Source organism: Myxine glutinosa, chromosome 11 (assembly GCF_964187855.1).
Source record: "Myxine glutinosa chromosome 11, kmMyxGlut1.1, whole genome shotgun sequence".
Taxonomy (NCBI): domain Eukaryota; kingdom Metazoa; phylum Chordata; class Myxini; order Myxiniformes; family Myxinidae; genus Myxine; species Myxine glutinosa.
The window spans coordinates 51,010,986-51,036,196 of record NC_136271.1 but is presented as its reverse complement, the minus strand read 5'-3'; the positions used below and the strand labels follow the sequence as shown (position 1 = coordinate 51,036,196).

Genomic DNA, 25,211 nt, shown 5'->3' with positions numbered 1-25,211 from the left:
TGAATAACATAAATGAAAGGAACACACACATGTCTGTTGTGTCCCAACTTATCAAACTGAACGTTTTAAAAATCCTGTCCTCGTTCGTCTAAAAGATTTGGAGGAACAAAGACCGCGTTGTTCATAAACCTTGGGTCACGTGGTTCTCTCCGAAAGAGATTAATCGGAGCAAAAATAAATAAATAATTATACACGTGAAGATCGGGACGATCAATGTGAGGGATGCAAATTAGGGGGTGGAGCCACGGTCCGTTGGTGTATTGTGACGTCAGGGTGATTGCTTGTTCGAGGTCACAATGGGAATTCTCATTTCGTGAGTTGGTGTTCCCGAGTGACGATGTTACTTCAAGCCGCCATTTTCATTTTTGTTTCTTCGGTGACATTCCGACCATGGCAGCAGGTAAGTAGGATTGTAAGAGATAATAAGGTGTAAATACCGTTTTGTTTGATGGATTGGAAGAGCTAACATGAGGTGCGAGGTGCTGAATCCCACGTTGACTTTGTCTTGTTTTTTGATTCGAGAGGGAATTCGATTGGTCGAAATAGCCGTGGAAGGTGTGAGTGAACCATCAGGTGTGATTCAAATATTTGTTTGGTACATTTTTCATGATCAGTTTGGGACATTTTCTCAAAATATATTCTATTATCTTCAACTGGACGATTAAATATAGAAACTGGAATGCTTTCCCTCCATTCCTTTGGAATTTCCTCTCATATAATAACAGTTAAACCGTTTATTGGACACCTGAACCTCATATTCACCGAGGCAGGTCCAGACTTCCACTGGTATCTCATGAGGTCCCACTGATTGGCCAATCCTCTCACATTGGCTATGTTATCTGAAATCACTTTTTGGAGAAATCGAAGATTCCAAGAGTTGTCTTCGAAAAGGGATTTTGTAAAATAAGCATTCTAAAATACGCCATTTCGTGTCTGTCTGTCTGATGAATGTTTGACGCCAATACATTCCGTCGTTACTTATCCAATCTCAACCAAACTTGACAGGATGACGAAGGATTACATAATGATGGTTGTAGCGCATTCATTTGCCCCCTTCCAAGGGGGGTTTCTTCCCCGAGCGGGTTTTCCCCGCCATTGCCGTCAATGGGGTAAGTGTTGAGGTGTATATCAATGTTAAATTCGCTTTTTCATGGCGTTCGTCCAAAGAAGAAGATTTAATGCAGAGTTTTTCCAAAGACGCTTTTAATAACAAAATTAATGATAATCGCATATTGTTAATGTTATTACAAAACAATATTAATACTAATATTGTCCCACTTCCCCAAGGCGTTTATGTTGCAGTGATGACGTGTATATCGATATATATATCGATGTTTATATAGTTATAATGGCGTTTCCGTGGGAGCAACGGCTTCTGCAGGAAGTAAAAATATTAAAGACCTCAAACACATATGCTTAGCTTTTTAAACAGTCGCTAATGCTCTTTATAACACTAAATGAAGAAATTTGAAGGAATCCCGACATCCGTGAAGTTAGGTTTACTTGCAGAACTGAGCAAAGATCTACTGTGCTCTATATAACCCACATATGTTGGGTTAATAACATGGCCCTTTCTGCCGCTACCGTGACATTTTTCGTAGCGAACTTTTGAAACTTGCTCCTGCTGTTTGATACGAAACTGAAAGGGACAAGCTCAGGTTGTGCTCCTTTACCAAGCAGCTAGCTAGCGCTTGCCAATCCAGCCATTCCTTAACGGTTTTGGATGGAGTGCTTGCTCAAATGCTTAAACCATTTGGCGATCTCTTGACAAGAAACTTGGTAAATGAACACACACCCAATGTTCTTGAGATCCGACCATAGATCTACTGCAATCTACATACCCCAAAGAGGAATAACCCTTTTTCCTCTGCCGAAGTGAGCGGGTGTACTAGTTGTAAAAATATTGTTTAGTTTAATTTCAAATGAAATAAACTTTTGTCTTGTACCTGCCCTTGTCTATTTTCCATGGATTTTCCAGAATCATGCTGTCGAGGAAGGAGTGATGCCCAAGATTTGCGATGTCGCGTTCATCGCATCTGCCCTATTATTATTAATATGGGTAATTTCATTTGGACCATGGTGTTGGTTCAGGAAGAATAGACACCGGAAAAAGAAGCCCTGCAAGCACTGGTAAAGAACACGAGTGACTTTTCATCAATCTATCTATAATTCCAGTAATCTCTGTGTGTATGTTTGTTTGTACGTTTGTTTGTTTGTTTGTATGTCTGTGACCGCTGTTTCTCGACAACTACCGGTCCGATATACTTGAAACTTGCCAGGTATATTGCTGGGGACCCGAGGATGTGCCTTTTCAAGGTTTCATATTAATCGGACAATTACTTACCGAGCTATGTCCAAAAAACGATTCAACCAATCAGAGAGCAGCGAGCTATCGCGTGTGCCGAACGTGGCGGACACACTCTGCCTCGGATGGCACATTTGAGAGCGTATTCATTTATTTCACGTTTGCAAACTATGTTGCCGTTAAACTATGTTTTAAAACTAATAAAAACTAATTTGCGATTCATCGTAACTGCGATATACGACCTTCCGGACAGTGAGGACTGCACTTCCGGCATCCAATCACAGAACGCGTTATTGCGTAGGCGTGGCCGATGTGAGAGCGAGCTGATGCTGAGCCCAGCGCGTGCGCCATTACGGTACGTAATTCGATTTCTTCCGGAGAAAATAATAATTTCTCGATTTCTTATGCGCATTATTTCTCCCAATTCAGTCAGAGCGAAGGGCGGAAGCGAAGAGCGTTGTTTTTTTTGTTTACGGGCGTACGGGCGGGGTAGAGCGTACGGGTAGCGTTTTTTTTTTTTTTTGGCACATTTGAGAGCGTATTCATTTATTTCACGTTGGCAAACTATGTTGCCGCTATGTTGGCGTTAAACTATGTTTTAAAACTAATTAAAACTAATTTGCGATTCTTTCGCTTTCCTGCGCATTTGTGCACGCTATGGCGATTTCTTTACCAAACTCCGCTAGCCGTTAGCTTTGGACCAAACCATTTCATGTAAATAGAGGGGGGGGGGTTGTCACCGTACTCGCAAGCCGTTAGCTTTGGACCAAACCATTGCATGTAAATAGAGGGGGGGGGGGGATATACTTTTAGATATATATATAGTACGGGCATGCCCTAGTATTTACAATGCCTTCATCCAAGGGGACAAGATAGCTTGGAAATTTGAAACGAGTTACATAAAATTCTTACGAATAATCAAGTCTGACAAACGAAGGTCTGGTCCAGTGACAACAGGAAGTACCAGATCATGGACCTCCTTGAAAGGTGACATTCACTCACCAGTCAAACCTGTCGTGGAAACATGAAATAATGTTACAATCGGCTGGCCCGGGCCAGTTCCCTGTCCGAATCCCGACGAACCACGATTAAAGTGGTCATGCCGGTTCAGACGCCCCGACGAGAGTGGAGGGCTTAGATGGCTCTCCACCGCACTTTGGTGAAATGGTTGAGCCGGTAGAGCAACGTGCTGGTACGTTCCTCGTGCCCAGCACTGATTGGCGGCATGAGCAGTTTTGCTGCGCCGGATGCGGGGGTACATTTTGTATGGGACGCGAGTCGCTCCTGAACACAATCGGTCTTTTCACGGATGACCAAGAGCCATGCTGTGGCTTATGATCAGGGCAGCTCAAATCACTCGACAGAGACCCAGTTACTTTGTAAAGTCTCTTAAACAACAGGGGAGGGATAACGAAATTAATCAATGGCTGTACAATTACTATACAACTATTATACACCACATGCATGGGGGGTCGTACGATAGGTCCATGATTAGCTAACGATAAGACCTTAAGACACACCAAGTCTAGACTGAAAATACCGTCGATGTGCTCGTTCGAGTACAGCAAGTCCCAGAGGGAAAGATGTGAGATGGCGGGGAGCAAGTTCGGTCTTGTGCCGAGGTCAGATCGTATTCAGGCAGGCACGATGGAGGAGAGCTGCAGGTGGGACCTCAGGAGATTACAGGCAGGACTGCAGGCTTCGGGTGGGGAAGTGCTGATGTGGCAGGATGTGTCTGAAGTGAGACCGTGAACAAAGAGAAAAGCTTCCACAACGTAGACCAAGGTGCATATCCTTCCGGTGCCCTTTTGCATTGCACCCATCTTTATCCCTTTGGTGCACGCCCCACCATATTCCGTCACTTGGCTACACCCTGTGGCACATATTGGTCGTTCAGCCATTAATCAGGGGGGAGCCCCTTCCCTGATCCTCTTGACCCATCCTCAAGTGTTCAGGGAAAATATCCGGGACTCCCCCTCCCACCAAAACCTGTGCCTGTGTGAGGCAGAATTCTCTCTTAAAACACATGTCGGACAGATTACAAAGGAAAGTACATTAATCAGGAATTTAAGGGAAAAGCTATTTTAATCCCTCAGATCGGCAGTCTGCAGCCTCCTCACTCTCTGCAAACCTGGACAAAATCACAGACTGGTCAAACAAGTGGAACATGTCTTTCCATCCGGACAAATCTCACACTCTTACGATGTCTCTCCGAAAAGACCGACTGGACAACCCTCCCATCTATTTTCTCAACAATCGTCTCCAAGAAGTTCTGTCACTCAAGCTTTTGGGTCTCACTATCTGCCATGATCTTTCCTGGGAAAACCACATTTCCAAGCTGGCCTCCAAAGCCAGTCGCCGACTGGGCATCCTCCGCAGTGCGAAGTCCTTCCTTGCCACACCTGAGCTCCTCAGCACATACAAGGCTTTCATCCACAGCTCAATGGAATACTGTTCTCTCCTCTGGGCTGGTGCTCCTGCCTCACACCTGGCTTGGAGCGAACAACAGCGAACAAAGCTTTCAGAATCATTGGAATCTCCCGCAATGAAGCTGATTGTGAGGGCCTTTCACTCATTCACCGCAGGCAGGTAGGTGGTCTTTCTGTCTTCTACCGACTCCTATCCAGCCTGGCTCCCCCAGCTCTGTTTGTGCTCTGTCCCCCAAATATTCCTGCAGGTCGCACAAGATCTGCCAGCAACCCTCTTCTGGTGAAATTGCCAAAATCAAGACCCTCTGCTCACCTTCACTCTTTCATTCCTCTTTACTCCCGCCTCTGGAATAAACTCCCTCACTTGCTTCAATCCCACTCCTCCCTCCAGGTCTTTAAAACAGCTGTTCACCACCATTTCTTATCTTCCACCATCCAAAACCTTGATCTTTTCTACCCCCGCTAATTCATCCCAGATCCACTTTTTTGAAATGCCGACTTCTTTCCTGGAGGTCCGAGCAGTGTCCATGTGTTTTATACATCTCCCACCCCCCCCTCCCCCTTCCCATGCCTCCTCCCCCCAAGCCCTCTCCCCCCTCCCCCTTCCTCCCCTCCCCACATCTGCTGATGTCCCTGTTCTCTGCTGTTGTACTTGAGTTGTTCCCTTTATCTCCCCATCTTATCTCCCACTCCCATTATTGTATGTTTTGTGTGATCCTTTTTTTTGTTGTGATTGTTGTTCGCTCTCACACGAGCCTCGATCTTGTTTACAACAAAACAAACAAACAATAAAAAAAACATTAGGAGGGAAGGCTACAGCTTTCTATACGAATATCGATGCATAATTGCCTCACTCTTATGCTAATACATACAATATGTAAATAACTATTGCTCAGCTTTTAATATTAACCCCTATGAACCATTTCCACAACACTATCATTCCGTCTTTCATCAGAATACTCCCTCAGATCACTCTCCTGAATAAATCCTGTCTTCTCCATTTCTTCTTATAATGGCCACTGTTATTCCAACATTATGATGGGGTTAGCCGGGGGATGTCCGCTCTTCATTAAGGACACCATGGGATCTTTACCGTCCATCAACGAATGCCGGTAGACGGCACGCCCAGTTTAACATCCATCCAAGGGACGGTACACAGATTGAAAGAGACTTTTTTGACTTTTGAAGTCCTTTTATTATCAAAATAATACAAAAAAATGTATTTATATCTTCACACCAATCATAAATACATGAAAAAGCAATGAAACGAAAAGGTTACAGAAGTATCACGGCACACAATTTGCCAAAATAAACCATTAACTTTATACAACCTACAAAAATATTACCAGTTGGTTCTCACGAACCTCACACAACCCTTCATGACACCAAGTATTGGTGAATTCATCAAGATTGTTTGCATCCTTATAGAAACAAAACTCTAGTTTAAGTCTTGCTGACACGAGGGCATTGAAAAACAACATTACATTGCATTCCCCGGCAGGTTTACCGTTCAATTTCTCCCTTCTTGAGAGATATATTGCCAGCTTGGCTGTTGCGACAAGAAACCTCATTAACATATTTTCCTTGCTTGACTTGGCATTAAAGCCGAAAATAAAAGAACGCAACGAGAAAACAACCTTCATTCTGTGTGCCACAAGATTAAACCACCGAAACAAAGGAACCAATCTCACACAATTAATGAAGGCGTGGAACACGTCCTCCGTACATATGCAGAATGGGCAACATGTGGATGTAGGAGAGAAATGGTTGATTAACTTATTGGAGGGGACTATCCAGTGGATCAGTCTCCATTGGAGATCACCAGATCTTTTACTTATGAGCTTGCTATACATGGAGTTCCATACAGGTTCAGAGGGGGGTCCCACAGGCAACAGTCTCTTGAGAGCTTGGAGGTGAGTGTGCTTACCTCGAAGCCATCCTACCAGCCACCTGAACAGATCCTCTCTGTTCCAGGTAATTTTTTGCTTAATTAACAATAATGGCCTCGGTTTATTATTTTGGAAGAGGAAAAGCAAGGAAGAGTAAATGAGGAAAAGGGATGAGGAAGAGCAGGAACAATTATTTTGGTGAAACCTCCAACTGCTCATAATGAAGTCTGAGCCTTCAGAGGGAGATAAGAGCTTCATTAGCCCCTGCTGGACTTCGTCCAAAATGGGGGTTATGGATTCGGTCTCGTCCATCAATCCATCTGTCCATCCGTCTGCAACCATATCTCGGAAGGGTGTGGACCGATTTTGTTCATACTTGACACAAAAACAATACATCATGGTATCCATGTGCACATCATTTTGTTTCGCGATGTGAACAAAGATGGCCAACTGGCGGCCATTTTAGTTGTAAAAAACCCGATGCTGAACACGTCCTCAACCATTTCTCGGACTTGAATTTACCCATGTAGTTCAAACTTGGCACACATATCATGAATGATGGCTTCCATGTGGCTGTCTTTTATTTTTCAAGATCAGATCCAAAATGGCCGACTGGCAGCCAATTTGCTTCTTAAACGTGACCCCAACCATTTCTCGACATGCGTGGACCGATTTTCTTCAAACTCGGTACAAAGACAATATATGAGAGAATACATATGTAGAACATCTTGGTTTGTAATTCGATCAAAGGTGGCTGACTGGCGACCTTCAACTCTGTACAGCAACATTAGTAAAAGCACGGGACCTCTGACATTTTATGTCTTTTTCTTCTTGTTATTCTTTTGTATGCAGCCTGTGGGTGTTGGTTGCATCATTGCTGGGAGTGCACCTATGCCACTGATGCAGTGCCCCCTGTTTCCAGTAATCGGGTACGGTACTTATTTTACCGACCTTGGAAGGATGACAGGCTGAGTCTCACACCTGGTGCTATTTAACGGTTCAACAGGGGTCTGGAACTCATTACCCTAAGATCTTCAGCCAGTTATCTTAACTGTAAAGCCAACACTGGGCTTACCTGCAAGCTCAATGTTTTATATCCGATAACAATGGAACATGCTCTTCATCTTTTGAAAATCATACTTTTTTCTCGAACTCACAAGCTTTGTCTTTGTTTCTGCAGTTTTGAATGTGGCCGGAAGTACGAACAAAAAAAAAAGGTAAACAAAGAGCGGCCATTGCTGGAGAACTTTCAACAAAAGGAAGTTGCAGAGATGCAACAAGGAGAGTTGAATCCACTAAATTCCACTAATTAATCATTATCTTTGCTTCCATTTGAAAAATTATTATTACCTCCGCCACGAAGGTGCATGGAGGTTCTTTTCACCCCTGTCTGTTTGTTTGTTACTTGCGAAAATCGAAGATTTCTCATTATATTGGTTGGTCTTGTGCGTTATTCTGTCTCTGTCTGTCTGTCTGTCTGTCAGTCAGTCTGTCTGTATTCTGTCTGTATTCTGTCTGTATTCTGTCTGTCAGTCTGTCTGTCTGTTTGAATGTCTGTCAATCGCCTACAGATCACAATTTTCAACCGACATTCACAAAACTTCAGCAAACGGTAGAGTTTGTAATAAGCAAGAAGCCTATTGTTTTTGGGGTCAATAGGTCAACAAAGGCCAAAGGTCACCAAATTTGTCAAATTTCTAAAATTCTCAATTTTAATCCAATTGACTTGAAATTTGAAGAGGATTTGCACATATGGTCACTGAATTCAACTACCAAGTATTTTTCAGGTCAACATAGGCCAAAAGGTCAACATTACCAAAAGGTCAACATCGGCCAAATTTCTAAAATCCCCAATTTCCATCCGATTGACTTGAAATTTGAATAGGATATTCATATCAGCGAACTGAATTCAACCACCAACTATTTTTGAGATCAACATAGATCACAAGGTCAACATAGGCCAAATGTCAACCACTTATTTTTAAAGTTTCTAAAATCCTCAATTTTCATCTGATTGACTTGAAATTTGAACATGATTTTCATATCAGCCAACTGAATTGAACCACCAACTATTTTTGAGGTCAACATAGGCCAAAAGGTCAAAGGTCAACAACCATTTCCAATTTTTAAAATCCTCAATTTTCATCAGATTGACTCTAAATTTGAATAGGATTTTTATTTGAGTGAACTGAATTCAATCAACTATTTTTGAGATCAAAATAGACCAAAAGGTCAACATAGTCCTCAGGTCGACCAGCTTTATCAAATTTCTAAAATCCTCAATTTTAATCCGATTGACTTGAAATCTAAATAGGATTTGCATATCTGGTCATTGAAACCAATCATCAACTATTTTTGAGGTCAACATAGGCCAAAAGGTCAGCATAGGCCAAATTTCTAAAATCCCCAATTTCCATCCAATTGTCTTGAAATTTGAAGAGGATTTGCACATATGGTCACTGAATTCAACGACCAAGTATTTTTGAGGTCAACATCGGCCAAATGGTTAACATTAGCCAAAAGGTCAACATAGGCCAAATTTCTAAAATCCCCAATTTCCATCCAATTGTCTTGAAATTTGAATAGGATTTTCATATCATCGAACTGAATTCAACCACCAACTATATTTGAGATCAACATACATCATAAGGTCAACATAGGCCAAATGTCAACCACTTATTTTTAAAGTTTCTAAAATCCTCAATTTTCATCTGATTGACTTGAAATTTGAACATGATTTTAATATCAGCCAACTGAATTGAACCACCAACTATTTTTGAGGTCAACATAGGCCAAAAGGTCAAAGGTCAACAACCATTTCCAATTTTTAAAATCCTCAATTTTCATCAGATTGACTAAATTTGAATAGGATTTTTATGTGAGTGAACTGAATTCGATCAACTATTTTTGAGATCAAAATCGACCAAAAGGTCAACATAGTCCGAAGGTCGACCAACTTTATCAAATTTCTAAAATCCTCAATTTTAATCCGATTGACTTGAAATCTAAATAGGATTTGCATATCTGGTCATTGAAACCAATCATCAACTATTTTTGAGGTCAACATAGGCCAAAAGGTCAACATAGGCGAAATTTCTACAATCCTCACTTTTCATCCGATTAACTTGAAACATGAAGTGGGGTTTGCATATCTGGTCATTAATTCAACCACAAATTATTTTTGAGGTCATCATAGGCCAACAACTTATTTTAGGAATTTCGCAAGTATCGTGCTGTGCACGACATATTTCTTGTTTGTTTGTGAAGAAGACATCTCAAAAAGTTGTGAACGGATTCAAACGAAATTTGGTAGAGAGGTAGTGTATATGACAAGGACGAAATGATTAGATTTTGGTGAAGATCCAGATTCAGATCTGGCTAGTGGAATTTTTAAAGTGATTCTTCACCATTGAGAGATAGGGCCAAAACCGACATATAGCAGGATGTCTCAGAAAGTTATAGACTGATTTGGACGAAACTTGGAGGACCGGTTGGGTGTGTGACATGGATTAATCGATTCGTTGTTGGTGAAGATCTGAATATTGATTCAGATACGAGAATTATTTAAATTTTAAGTGATTCTTCACCATTGAGAGATTGGGTGAAAAACGATAAAAACCTGATATTTAAAAACGTTATGGACGAGTTATGACGAAACTTGGTGGACGAGTTGGTTAAGTGACAAGAGCAAGCCAATTCGATTTTGGTTCAGGTCCGAATCCAGATCAGGCCTATCAGTGGGATACAAAACATAAACTGTTCAGCCTGGCGGAGGTTTGCGCTCTACCGAGTGCCGTTCTAGTCTTTATTGATGTTTCTTCATTATGTTATTTCCATCTCTTCATGACGCAATGTGTTCTATTGCACAGGTCGAGTTGCTTTCGCGATTGGTCGTGAAGGATGAACAAGTCAATCAGTTCACAGTGAAAAACAAGATCCTTTCAGACGATCTCGAAAAAGTTTCGAACAAGTTGCCAAAAGTACAACTTCAGCTCCAGAAACAACGGCAATGGAATGAGGAAGAACAACAGAAGAACGTTGAGAGCTTCCAACAAGTAAGGAACCGTTATCAAGCATGTGGGACTACAGATGCCAAGATGATGAACATCATGTTCACCTCCACGTGTTCTGATGAGATTGAACACCTCGCAGGGGTCGTGCTGCTAATGAGACATTTACAAATGCAAGACCGTTGTTTGGAATTTGTGAAATTCCATGTGAACCTTCCACCTTTAACCAGAGTTGATTCTAGTTTAGACTTGAGAGGGACACCTCCATAATGTATTGATGTTTTTTGATTGATGATGAGAAGGAGTGCGTAATGGTGAGCTGTGTGGTCTTGAATTTTCTTTCAAACCCGTCACTGGGTTTCTTTCTGGTTATGTAGAATAGAAAACAAGAAACTTCGTCGATGACACTGTCATGTTTCTACCTCACAGGTTGATGCACTTTCACAACGATTGGACGTGAAGGATGAACAAGGTAATGAGTTCACAGTGAAAAACAAGGTCCTTTCAGACGAACTCGAAAAAGTTTCGATCAAGTTGCCAAAAGTACAACTTCAGCTCCAGAAACAACGGCAATGGAATGAGGAAGAACAACAGAAGAACGTTGAGAGCTTCCAACAAGTAAGGAACCGTTATCAAGCATGTGGGACTACAGATGTCAATGGGGTGAACATCATGTTCACCTCCACATGATTTAATGAGTTTTAACACCTCGCAGGGGTCGTGCTCCTTGTGAGACATTTACAAATGGAAGACTATTCATTGGAATGTAGAACAGAAAACAGAAACATTCCTGTCAGTGACACTGTCATGTTTCTGCTGCACAGGTCGAGCTGGTATCTCAGCAGGTGAAATCAACGGATAATCAATTGGATGAGATGACTTCACGGATTGAAGCACTTTTGATGGATCGCTCACACCTGGAGAGCAAATGTTCTGAATTGGAACAGCAGCTCCAGGAACAGCGAAAGAAGCAGGAGCAGCAGGATGTTGAGTACCGTCAACAAGTAAGCAACCGTTATCGAACAATGTGGGACTTGCTCCACACTGTCTGACCTTTGACCACAGAATAACAGATACTAAAGAGTATAAGATAATGTTTCCCTCGATGTGCGATGATTGCTGATGTGTTTTAATCACTTGCAGGTGACGCAGCTCAAGACGGATTTTCAAAGTAAAGACAACGACTGGGATGAAGTGGTCTTGAAAAACAACGAAACTGTAAAGGCAGTGGAAGAAATGAACAGGAAGTTCGAGGAATGGGAGCAACGATCTCAGTCCACTTCAAAAAAAAATTCCATCTCTTATGATTCCAAATCACTCCATGATCTAAATTCACATTCGTTCCACCCCTCCTCTGTCGTTCTTAAACGGATCGCTGACGCGGAAATCACAAATAACCCAATTTGTTATCAATGTTCGTCTTTCATGAATCATCCACGGTCTAAACTCCCCCCTCGCCCCTCCCCTACAAATCTCCCCCCTTGACCCTCCCCTTCTAAACTCCCCCCTTGCCCCTCCCCTCCGAAACTCCCCCCTAACCCCTCCCCTTCAAAACTCCCCCCAACCCCTCCCTCTCCAATTCTCCCCCCTCCCACCTCCTCAAAGCTGCCTCCTCCCGACTTCATCTCCCTTCTATCTCATACCTCCACCTCCCCCAACCTTCTGTCCCCTCAAAGAACCCCTCACTGTACCTCATCCCATCACCATCAAACCTTTCATCCTCATCCTTCCCTTTCTTGGAACTCTTCTGTAATCTCTGACACACGATCAACTGCTCTTCCTACCTCCTCCTCCCCTCCCCTCCCCTCTCCTGCACCCGATGCTCCCCCTCTCTCCTCATTAACGATATGGACCTCAAACATCCGGGGCCTGGAGAGCAAATATTCTGAATTGGAACAGCAGCTCCAGGAACAGCGAAAGAAGCAGGAGCAACAGGATGTTGAGTTCCGTCAACAAGTAAGCAACCGTTATCGAACAATGTGGGACTTGCTCCACACTGTCTGACCTTTGACCACAGAATAACAGATACTAAAGAGCATAAGATAATGTTTCCCTCGATGTGCGATGATTGCTGATGTGTTTTAATCAATTGCAGGTGACGCAGCTCAAGACGGATTTTCAAAGTAAACATAACTGCTGGGATGAAGTTGAAATTTGAAGAGGATTTACATATCATCTAACTGAATTGAACCACCAACTATTTTGAGATCAGCGTCGGCCAAAAGGTCAACATAGGCCAAAGGTCAACCACTTTTTTCAAATTTCTAAAATCCTCACTTTTAATCCGATTGACTTGAAATTTGAAAACGATTTACATATCGGATCACGGAATTCAACCACCAACTATTTTTCAAATCAACATAGGCCAAAAGGTCAACATAGGCCAAAGGTCAACAAAAATTTCAAATTTTTTAAATCCTCAATTTTCATCCGATTGACTTGGAATTTGAATGTGATTTTCATATCGGATCACTGAATTCAACCACCAACTATTTTTGAGATCAGCATAGGCCAAAAGGTCAACATAGGCCAAAGGTCAACAAAAATTTCAAATTTCTAAAATCCTCAATTTTAATCCTATTGAGTTGAAATTTGAATAGGATTTACATATCAGCTAACTCAATTCAACCACCAACTATTTTTGAGATCAGAATCGGCCAAAAGGTCAACATAGGCCAAAAGATCAACATAGGCCAAAAGGTCAGCAAAGGCCCAAATTTTTAAAATTGTCAATTTTCATCCGATTAACTTAAACTTTGAAGACGATTTGAATATCAGGTCACTGAATTCAACCACGAATTATTTTTGAGGTCAAAAGGATGCTCTACCGAGTGCCATTCTACTTTGTTCTGTTTTGTCAAGTGTCGCTCAATGAGTGATTTTTCATTTGTTTGTTTGTTTGTGAACAAAATATCTCAAAAAGTTGTGATGGATTCGGACAAAATTTGACAGGGATGTAGCATATGTCACAAGTACGAAATGATTAGATTTTGGTGAAGATCCGGATTCGGATCCGGCTACTAGAATTTTAAAGTGATTCTTCACCATTGGTATTTTGGGCCAAAAACGATACATCGCAGGATATCTCAAAAAGTTGTGGACGGATTTGGACGAAACTTGGTGGACCGGTTGGGTGTCTGACAAGGAAGAATCGATTTAATTTTGGTGAAGATCTGAATATGGATTCCGATATGAGAATTATTTAATTTCTTTAGTGATTCTTCACCATTGAGTGATGTGGCCAACCAGGCCCAGGTATGCTCTCTACTGAATGCCGTTCTAGTTTTACTGACTGAGAAACATATTTTTGTGTTTCGACAGATGAATGGTTATTTCACATTTCTGGAGAAATTATTGAAGGAGTGGAAAATATCGACACGCATCCATTTAATGCTCCAGGATCTGATAGATCTTCGTTCGCATCGTAAGTAATTTTCATCTTACTCAGGTGTGCCAATTCACAATTAATACCTGTCTCAAAGTTCAAACCACCAACCAACGTTCCGGTTCCTTGAGCTCGGTCGTGCTGATCTTTGGACTCCTCCGGTATCCTCAGAGTTCTCGCGATCGCTTTGTCGATTTTTCTGCTGTTTATTTTGCTGTTTATGTGTTTACTGTGAGCTTGGAGGATTAGTCGGATTTTTCGTACCGTGTTTTTTGAGGCCTACCCGGTTCCCTCATTAGTCGTTGTGTGTCCAAGATCGTCCTTTCTCTGCACTCCCTTTTATTTTCACCTTTTCCTTCTCCCAACCTTTTACAGCACGTGTTGTCTCGCCCCTCCCATCCTCCATCTTTTCCTCCTTCTCCGGACGATGTCACCTTTCTATCCCCATTCTTTTTGTGAAGTGCATCACCAAACTCTTTCACGATCGCTTTCAACCTTTCTCTTTTTTACTCAAATCTGTTTTCACTTAACCTTCAAAGAAAAAAGGAATCACTCCTCCCGTACTAAGCAAGTGCTTATATATACCTCCTCCTTCCTCCTTCCGTGTTGTTTAATCCCTTTTATTGCAATTCACTCTTCTTCCTTTTTCAAAGGCTGTTTTCAAATCCCCCTTTCAATCATTCCATTTCAAAAAATAAATCTCTTACATTTCTTCCCTTCTCCAATCTCTAAACTCACCTTTATATCACCCCTCCTTTAACGTTTTCAAATGGATCTCTGACTTGAAAATCTCAACAACCCCAGTTTGCATTGGATGAATGTGGGAGGAGGCAGATTTGTGGGTGAGTTAAGAGGAAACTTTGGAGGAGGATTGGAGGAGTGAGAGGGGAGATTTGAAGGGAAGGGGGAGGGGTGAGGGTGGAGTTTTTAAGGGGAGGTGTTAAGGGGGGTCTAAGGGGGAGGGGGAGGGGTGAGGGTGGAGTTTTTAAGGGGAGATGTTAAGGGGGGCTTGAAGGGGGAGGGGGAGGGGTGAGGATGGAGTTTTTAAGGGGAGGTGTTCAGGGGGGGTTTAAGGGGAAGGGGGAGTGGTGAGGGTGGAGTTTTTAGGGGGAGTTGAAAGTGGAGGGGTGAGGGTGGAGGTTTTCAGGGGAGGGTGAGGGGGGAGTTTGAAGGGGAGGGGTATGGGGGGGGAGTTCTGAAGGAGAGGGTGGAGATTTGAATGGGAGGGTTGGGGGGGAGATTTGAAGGGGAGAGGTGTGGGGGCGACAGTTTTGAAGGGGAGGGAAGAGCGGGAGAAATTAAGGGGAGGGGTGTGGGGGGGAGGGAAGAGGGGGAGAAATGAAGGGGAGGGGTGAGGGGGTTTTTGAAAGGGAGAGGTAGTGATGGAATGGGGACAGGAGGGAGTGGAGGGAGGGGACATGGAGTGGGACGCTGGTAAGAGATAGGGTTCGTAGGAGAGGAGGGAATAGACAGGGAAGGGGTTGACACTGAAGATGTACAAAAGGAGCAATTAATGAAATACAACCATCTCTCTTCCAAATCATTCCTCCACCTCCGATCCTCTACCCCACCTCATATTATTCATCACTGTGCCTCGTCACATCACCACCTAGCCTTTGGTCCTCCTCATCCTGCCCTTTCTTCCAGCTCTCTTCCTCACTCCACCACATCCCCATGGGTACCTCTGTCTACGGTTCCCCTCCACTTCCACCTCTTGTTTATGTGTGTTGTACCGTCCACCAAACAGTGATGACTCCATTTACATCTCGCTGTCCGCCAACATGGACCAACTTCTGTCCACTCATCCCAACTCTCTTTTCCTCATACTGTCGTGACCAAAAATATTGGTACCTTTGCACTTTTTTCAAATAATGTCTCAAACCACCTAACTTGTGAAATTCCAATACATCTCGTGCAGGAAATTGTTGAAATTAAAAAAATCTTTTGGTATCTACATACAGTATGTATTTCTTTGGTTTACAATGGAACAAAACAAAAAAAAAGCTGAAAAATTACGAAATCTTAGCTTATCCCACAGAAATCCTAAAATGTCCCAGACAATATTATTGGCACCTTTTAGAGGTTGTTAGAAATAATTAGATTTCAAACAGGTGATTCTCCTTTACTTTGGAATTGAACTCACCTATGGTATTAATTATTCCTTTAAAAAAGTAACTGAACTCACCTGCAATATAAGAATCACTCATTAAACCAGTTTGAATAGAGAAAAGGAGTCATTCTGCTGTTTTGTGTCACTGTGTGCACCGCGATGAGCATGGAGAAAAGAAATAATACCAGAGAATTGTCTGAGGAGGTCAGACACAAGATTGTAGCAAAGCATGGACAATCTCAAGGCTACAAGTCCATCGCCAGAGACCTTGATGTTAATGTGTCCACCATACGCAATGTTATCAGGAAGTTTAAGGCCCATGGCACTGTAGCCAACCTCCCTGGAGGTGGCCACAAGAGAAACTTTGATCGAAGATTGCAGCAAAGGATTGTTCGAATGCTGGAGAAAGCACCTCGATCAACTGTCAAACAGATTCAAGCTGACCTTTAGACACAAGTTACGATAGTTTCAACTCGCACCATCCGTCGCCAACTCAATGAAAGGGGGTTCTATGGTAGGAGACCCAGGAGGACCCCACTGCTGAGAGAGAGACAAGAAAGCCCGACTGGAGTTTGCCAAAACACACTTGAACAAGTCAAAAAAATCCTTCTGGGATAATGTCCTGTGCACAGATGAGACCAAGTTAGAACTTTTTGGTAAAGCCAAAATTTTACAGAATATATAATTATATATATATTTTCATTTCATTTTTTTCATTTTTACATTTTTACAATTATTCATTTCATTTTTACACAAAATTTTTCATTTCTGTTTACAGAAAACAAAATGAAGCCTTCAAAGAAAAAAACACCTTCCCTGCAGTCAAACATCACCGAACCTCTTTTATGTTTGACTGTAGGAATGAATGAGATGAATGAATGAATGAATGATCGTTTTTTAAAATTTGTTTTTTTCTATAAATGGCCGAAACAAAACGATCATTCATTCATTCCTCCAGTCAAACACAGAAGAGGTTCAGTGATGTTTTGGTGTTGCTCTGCTGCCTCTGGCACTGGGTGCCTTGAGTGTGTGCATGGTATGGTGAAAATCAAGGATGTCCACAGAAAAAACTCCAACGTGAGCTTTTATTCACTCGAATGCAACACATCTGGAGGGAAGAATATAAGGCACAAATAAGCAAACATTCCCAGCCAACCTTCATTAATGCTGAGGCAATGCAAAGACAATGTGAGTACACAGGCATGTCATTAGCATCCTTACCAACTTGGAGACCACAACAGCAGAAATGAAATCCCTCCTCGCTTACAGGTAGTTTATAAGCTGTCCCCAAGACGCGCGGTCGATTCAGGGACTGCATCATCAGTAATATATTCAGGGAGGAGGGCACTGCTCGGAGATGCAACCCACAATTTCAGATCATTAACCCACCATTAAAGTTTCAGCCAGAACGCAAGACTAACAGTATAAATGCATAAAATATAAAGCAAGCAATCATGTCAACTGCAGTCGGTATCCCACCAACTCGTCACAATCCCAAGCGTTGGGGTCGACGACATTCCCAGCCGGTGCGAGTACTTTAGCTAACCGAACCGCACTCGATCACGGGAGCTGTCGGACAAGGCAAATCAGGAGAAGCTACCCCAGCATTCTCCATCTGTCACGGCACGTTGTCACCCACCGCCCGATCCGGCCTTGGGGTTCCCGACACGGACACCTCAACTTTGGCGATCGGATCCACGGTGCCCCTGTCATGACGGAGCCCCTCACCCTCGGGCCTTTCCCCGCACGGCGCTAAATGTTGGACCGACACGGTCGACAAACGGCCATCCTTCAACCAAACGGTCGCATACTGTGGATTCACCTGCACATGTTGCACCAAATCTATGGTCGGTTCATACTTGCTCTGTCGTACCGTCCGCTTCAGATACGCGGGGCCTAAATCGACAAGTCAACCGGGCAGCGACTGTCCGCTGGCACCGCGACGCTGAAAGCGAAACAAACGTTCGTGCGAAGTTTATTTCTTAGCCGTGCATCGTAACATACAAAGGGCGTGTAATGCTTCAGGCACCGCTTGGGGCCATTGGTGCAGCCCCATCGACTGTGTACGCAATCGCATCATGACGGCCTTCCAGATTCCACCATTAAATCGTTCCACCTGGCCATTCCCCTCAGGATGATAGGGAGTAGTTTGGCTGGCGGCTATCCCCAGCCCCACGAGGAAGGTCCGTACCTCCTGAGACATAAACGCAGCACCACGATCGGAATGCACGAACCCGGATACCCGAACATGACAAACAGCTGACACAGGCAGCGAATGACCGTGGCGGAGGACATGTCCGAGCACGGAAATGCGAACGGAAAACGTGAATACTCATCAACTACGGTCAACATGTAACGTAGAGTGCTCTGCGTGGGTAAGGCCTTAAAATCAATGCTTAGCCGTTCCCACGGTCGACTCGCTTGAATGAGAGTCCCAACTGGCGGCTTATAGAACCGCGGCTTCAACTCAGCGCATACCGAGCACCGAGCACATTCGACATAGGTGTCTGATGTCCTCAATGAAAAAGGGTAAGTTGCGGCAGCGTCCAAAATGAGCAAGGCGAGTTACCCCTGGATGGCACAACGAATCATTAATGCGCTTCAGATCCTCCGAAGTCATGCCGTCGCAAATCGATGGGCGAGATAGCGCGTCGCGGCTACATTTTCGCTCCCGGGTCGATAGATTTTGTCATAACAGTAGTCAGCTAATTCGACCCGCCATCGAGATATTTTCTCATTTTTAATGCGTTGAGGGTGCTTATGGCCATTCATTCATTCATATTTGTTGGTCCATCAGGAGATCGAATTTCCGGCCTAACAGCAAGTGGCGCCACCGTCTGACAGACTCCACGACTGCATAACCTTCTTTTTCTATCGCAGAGTGTTTGCGTTTGCTCGAGGTCAATGTCCTGGAGAAGAACGCCACAGGCTTACCCCCTTGGGTGAGGGTGGCTGCGATAGCACAGTCGGAGCCGTCTGTCTCAACGGGAAATGGAATGTTGTCATCAATAGAATGTTTACAGGCCCCTTGCGATATCCTCCTTCAGAAGTTGAAAGGCATCCTGGGCGTCCTGCATCAGAGGGAAGGCTTTGCAGTCCACCAAAGGCCTTTTTTTCTCCGAGTAGCCTTGGACCCACATCGAGTGATGTGCGAAAAGCCCGAGGCTCTGCCTCAGGGACGCGCGATCACACGGCGCCGCCATTTCTGGCAGAGGCCAAAGGCGCTCGGCATCAGGTTTTATCTCCCCGCCGGTCACTGTGTACCCCAGGAGGTCGATTGTTTTGGTAGCATAGTGGCACTTCTCCTTATTGAAGGTCAAATTGTAACGACGTGCCACCTCCAAGAATTGTTTAAAGATCGCGTCGTGCCCCTCCTGAGTATGTCCGCAGACCGTCACGTTATCCTCGTAAACTAAGATGTCTTTCAGTTTCACTTTTACGAAGATGTCATCTATTGCGCGTTGAAAACATGCCATGCCATTAGTGACCCCAAACGGGATTCGATGAAATTGATACAACCTTTGTCCCGGATTGGAACCTGGTATAGGCCCTATCCGACTCCCTGATAGGTATCTGATGATACGCGGATTTGAGGTTGAAGGTACTGAAGACCCTATACTTAGCCACTTCTCTGACTAGGTCGTCTATTTTCGGCAAGAGATACACATCTAATTGCGTAAATTGATTTATAGTCTGACAGTAATCGACGACTAATCTTTTTCTGTGATTTTCATTGTGCACATGTACCTGTGCTCTCCACGGAGATCTACTCAATTCGATAATGCCCTCGCAGAGCATACGCTTAGTCTCATCGACGATATAGAGGGCATCAGCGCAGGTATACCTCCGCGACTTCACGGTGAGGAGTCTGCAATCGGCAGTTAGGCTAGGGAACAGAGCCGGGGGTTCTATAGCCATCTCGGCTAGGCCGCATACCGAGAGTGTGTTTTCCCCTTCCCCAAAACGCATTTCCAAATGTCCGTGTCTGCGCAGGAAGTCATGACCCAGCAGCACATCGGTGCACAAATCGGGCATTACCGCGAGTCGAACATCGGCATATAACTTATCATTGACTACCAGTTTGAGAGAACACACGCCTTTGGTTCGAACACACAGTCCCGCTGAGGCCAGGTAGATGCGGCGGGTATCCGATCCCACCGCCCAGCCATATCGTTGTACCAACGTTTGGATGACAAAAGCAGAGCTGCTCCCTGTGTCAACAAGTGCCTCCGCGGGGATTCCTTCCACAAGCACAGGCAATACGGCGCTGCGCAATCCGCGCGATATCCCCGGATGTCCGAAACGCGCCGTTTGTGAGGTGTTTGTCTCCACGAGGGTCGAGCGCCGTGTTTTCGCCGCCCGGCAAACCTTGGCGAAGTGACTTTTCCTCCTGCAATTATGACAATCGCAATTCCTCGCAGGGCAAGACACGCGAGGGTGTCTCTTGTTACTGCAAAAGTAACATTTTGCATTCTCCACGGCGTTCGGGTTTCCGTCATCTCCCGAACTCGGCAAAGCCAGCGCGGCTTCGGGAGACACTGCGAGGGACCGATCGGTTGGTGCCTCTGGCTCCGGGCATGCCTTGGCAATGGCCCCCGCCGTGAGAAAGGCTCCACTGTACACCTCCGCACGAGTTGTCGCCAGCTGTAGTACGTGAGCCTTGTCGCACGCTTGTTGGAAAGTTAATGTGGCTTCCTCACGCAACCGCAACCTGATTGCTGGTGAGGCGATTCCCGCCACTAAGGCATCCCGCATTAAGTCATCGGTCAACTCCTCAACCGTTCAGGTTTCCATCAAACAATCTTTCCCCAGGCGTGATACGCCACTCCTGGGAATAATGCTCCTGGCTCTCCGATGGGTCTTGACGCCGGGTAGCGAGCATGTGCCTGCCATACAACACGCTTTGTTGCTTGACGAAGATGCCTCGCAACGTTGCAACGGCGTCATCATATGTGACACATTGGGATCTGTCACCAAAAACAATATCACTGACGTGATAGGTCAGAATCGAAAGCCTCTGCGGCTCGGAGAGATCTGGAACCACTGCGATGTAATTCTGGAGAAAGCTGTACCAATGGGCCCATTGGTCTGCGGCGTTCGTTGCCTGAGGGTCGCCCGAGAAGACCTCGAGGCGCAGCAGGTTCTCCATTGCTCCAAGCGTAGAATTCGGAGTGAATAAAAATGTGGTGAAAATCAAGGATGTCCACAGAAAAAAAGTCCAACGTGAGCTTTTATTCACTCGAATGCAACACATCTAAAGGGAAGCATATAAGGCACTAATAAGCAAGGATACCCAGGCAACCTTCATTAATGCTGAGGCAATGCAGAGACAATACGAGTACATAGGCATGTCATTAGCGTCCATACCAACTTGGAGACCAACAACAGCAGAAATAAAATCCCTCCTCGCTTACAGGTTGTTTAAGCCATCCCCAAGACGCGCGGTCGATTCAGGGACTGCATCATCAGTAATGTATTCAGAAAGGAGGGCACTGCTCGGAGATGCAACCCACAATTTCATATCACATGGCATCATGAAATCAGGAGATTACCAAGGCATTTTGGAGCGCAATGTTCAACCCAGTGTCAGAAAGCTGGGTCTCTGTCGAAGGTAATGGGTCTTGCAGCAGGACAATGACCCCAAACACACTTCAAAAATCACCCAGGATTGGTTCAAGACAAAACGCTGGACTGTTCTGAAGTGGCCAGCAATGAGTCCAGATCGAAATCCCATTGAACACCTGTGGGAGATCTGAAAACAGCAGTTAGGAGAAGGCACCCTTCAAATCTGGGAGAACTGGAGCAGTTGGCACAATAAGAGTGGGCCAAACTGCCAGTAGGGAGGTGTAGGAAGCTCATTCATGGCTATAGGAAGCGCTTGACTGCAGTTATTTTGTCCAAAGGCTGTGCTAACAAATATGAAGTCTCGGGTGTTCATAATTTTGTCAATACCATTTCTTTTTTTTCTGATTTAAAAGGATATATTAAGTATATAATATATTCATTTAAAAGGATATATCCCACTCCTCCCTTCAAGTCTTCAAAACACCTGCTCACTACCATCTCTCATCTTCCCCCATCCAAAACCTTGATCTTTTCTCCCCCGTCAAAATACTCCAAATCCACCTCAGTCAAATTCCGTGTTCCTTTCTAAAAGTCCTCGTAGTATCCATCTTGTTTATCCCATGTACCTCACCCCAACCCTCTCCCTTCCACAGATCTCCTGATGTCCCTGTTCCCTGCTGTTGTTGTGCTTCCCTCTCTCTCCCCCTCTTGTCTCCTGCTCCCTTTATCATATGTTCTATGTGTTAGCCCTGATACGAGCCACGACATTGTATGCAAAAAAACAACAACAAAGAAACAAACAAAAAAAACATCTGCATCGATAACTGCGTGTTTGCTCTTCCCTTTCTCAGCATAAATGGATTCCACATCAAGAGGTAGAGCGACCAAAGTACCTTCGGATGATACGTGAGGAAGCTTGTGCAGAACAACAGCGATGAAGATCACACCATAACATGAAGTTACCACCTGCTGTTATTTTATTCTCCAAAATATTCCCATTAGCCAACGATGTGTGTAGATCAACAAACATTATCACTCATGCGGTCACCCGTGGGGATCCCACGGGCATGGACGTGTGTGACATTTTGAGTTAGATGCTGCACATTCAGTTTCACAATACACACAAACACACACACACACACACGCACACACTCATACACACACGACATGCATACACATATTCACACACACACACACACACACACACACACACACACACACACACACACACACACACACACACACACACACACACACACATATATACACATACACACACATATATACACATATACACACACACACACACACATGTACATGACACATGTATACACACATATTCACACACACACACACACACACATATATATATACACATACACACACACACATATATATATAAACACATACACACACACACACATATATATATATATATATATATATATATATACACACACACACACACACACACACACATATATATATACACAAAAACATACACACAAACACACACACATGTACACCGACACACATCCCACATGTCCCACATGTATATACCCCACATCCCACTTGTATATACATGTTTAAAGTGTACGTGCACTTCCCCTGCCCCCACCCGGCAACGCGGGGTATTTCTGCTGGTAACTAATAAAATAAAAACGAAGAAATATCTCTTGGTGATTTCCTGAAACTCGGTGAAATTCGATGACATTTGCTCGGTGAATTCACTCGGTTTCTCGGTGAAAATTTTCCTTTGGGCGGTGTATAATTGCTCCAAACGAAATATCTCTCAGCAATTTCCTGTCTGTTAAATTATTTATTTTACATAAGTGAATGACATGTCCATGCACACGTGAAATGGAGTTTGTTTTTGCACACGTGAAATGAACACGTAAACCTTTACTTCCGGATAATAATGTTGAATGAAATGAGAATGAAGAAATATATGTCGGCATCATTGTTGACGTTTTTGTGACGACTGTCATCAAACGGAAAAGTAATATATCTTAACGGAAAATAAAAAGCGAATTTTTAATATATGTCGACATATTGCCGTCTGTGTCATGTTGGGCGGTGTATGATACATCATGGCACGATTTCTTTTTAATATATCTCTGCATTTTCCTGCGTGTGCGTGAATGTTCTCAATTATTGCTGACGAGTCTAAAAGCATTGATAAAAATGAAATCAGATGGTGAGTTAGATTGGAGATAAAGGCATGAGAGAGACTCAATGGCCTTGAAATTACAGGCCTTTGAGAATTCATTTCGTTCTATAAACGGAAACTTTCATGGGATTTTATTCCCGTTTTTTTTCAACCGAGTCTAAAACTATGTTAGCAACTGTGAAAAATGAAATGATATATCGAATTAGAGTTGAAATAAAACTGTGAGAGCAAGACAGCACGGGCCTAACTAAACAGGCCTCAAAGCTATGCGAGTTAATAAAATGGTGGATATTTGTTTATATGGAGCCTCTCCCAGAAAGGGTGGAGCTATGCTCGAAACGGAGTAAGCCACACCCCCGGACAGACAGACAGACAGACAGAATCACCTACGGCTAATATAATATAGATATCATGGATTTTATAAATGTGATACAAACATCATCACTTATCATGTAAATTAATTTATCATCCAACTTCTTAATGGAACTTTTCTGCACTTACATACTGGTCCAAATTTCACACCAACATCATCATTTCATTTCGTTGGACACAGCCGCATAGGTGTTTCCGTTTCCTCCTGCCTGATCTTCTGGTAGTTGATGGGCCACGCGTGTGGTTCTCTTCCGGAGCATGGCCAGCAACCCTCACCGGGTCAACACGAATGGTCCGACCAGTCCCAGGAAGGCGGGAGTCCCTTGGAGACTGGAGAGGTGCAAACTCAACCCGTCAAAGGGGGGCCCTTCCATAACCATGGAATTCCCTCTGTATCACCCCCATCATGTCAGGTGTTCTCGGATCTCCCAACGTCCAGTCCCCATGGGTGGGTTGGTGTGGGGTCGACCCGGGGCACTGTGCAACTTTGCATTTCCCCCAGCTCTGTGGCATCTGCGCCCCACCAAGGTCATCAGCTGGCCTCAAAAGAGGTATGGGTAGGTCGGTGGATGCAGTGCCCCCTGATCCATGAAGGTTGCGGTCCAGTCCCGAAAGGGGTGGGCCTACAAGCCTGGATCGGGAGGGAACCTCTTTGCGGGGAGAGTGCCGAGTGGCCCGAGGCACCCATGGGGAACGGCTCAATAAGAGAAAGCGAGATAGCGGATGTCCTGGTAGTGCTGCGGCATCCCGAGGTACCCCCCGCTCCTGTCAAATCCTGCTGAAACCTTGCTACCCCATGTGGTCACGAGTGCACCTTGGTCAGGCAAAGCTCATGGCCACTGCACCATGTATGCCAGGGCCGAGGGTAGACAGGTGGAACCGGGGGGGAGGTCGGCCCTACCACACGGTGGCGGGCAATTATGGGAGGGTGTGGGTTGGCTTTATGTCCCGGTGTTCGGGGACCACATTTTGGGAC

The 25,211-nt window shown here is 44.3% G+C and overlaps 2 long non-coding RNA genes across 2 annotated transcripts; one reads left to right on the top strand and one right to left on the bottom strand.

Annotated features, from left to right (window-relative positions):
* The first annotated feature begins 1,911 nt into the window (after nt 1-1,911).
* LOC144888296 (uncharacterized) lies at nt 1,912-10,521 on the top strand. The gene is made up of 3 exons (XR_013620891.1): nt 1,912-2,130; nt 7,804-7,840; nt 10,493-10,521. It is a non-coding gene; the product is annotated as an uncharacterized LOC144888296 (long non-coding RNA).
* Nucleotides 10,522-17,199: 6,678 nt separating this feature from the next.
* Nucleotides 17,200-17,866, bottom strand: LOC144894275 (uncharacterized). Its single transcript, XR_013624956.1, has 2 exons — nt 17,350-17,866; nt 17,200-17,236 (listed from the first exon to the last, which is right to left on the bottom strand). It is a non-coding gene; the product is annotated as an uncharacterized LOC144894275 (long non-coding RNA).
* Between the last annotated feature and the right edge of the window lie 7,345 nt (nt 17,867-25,211).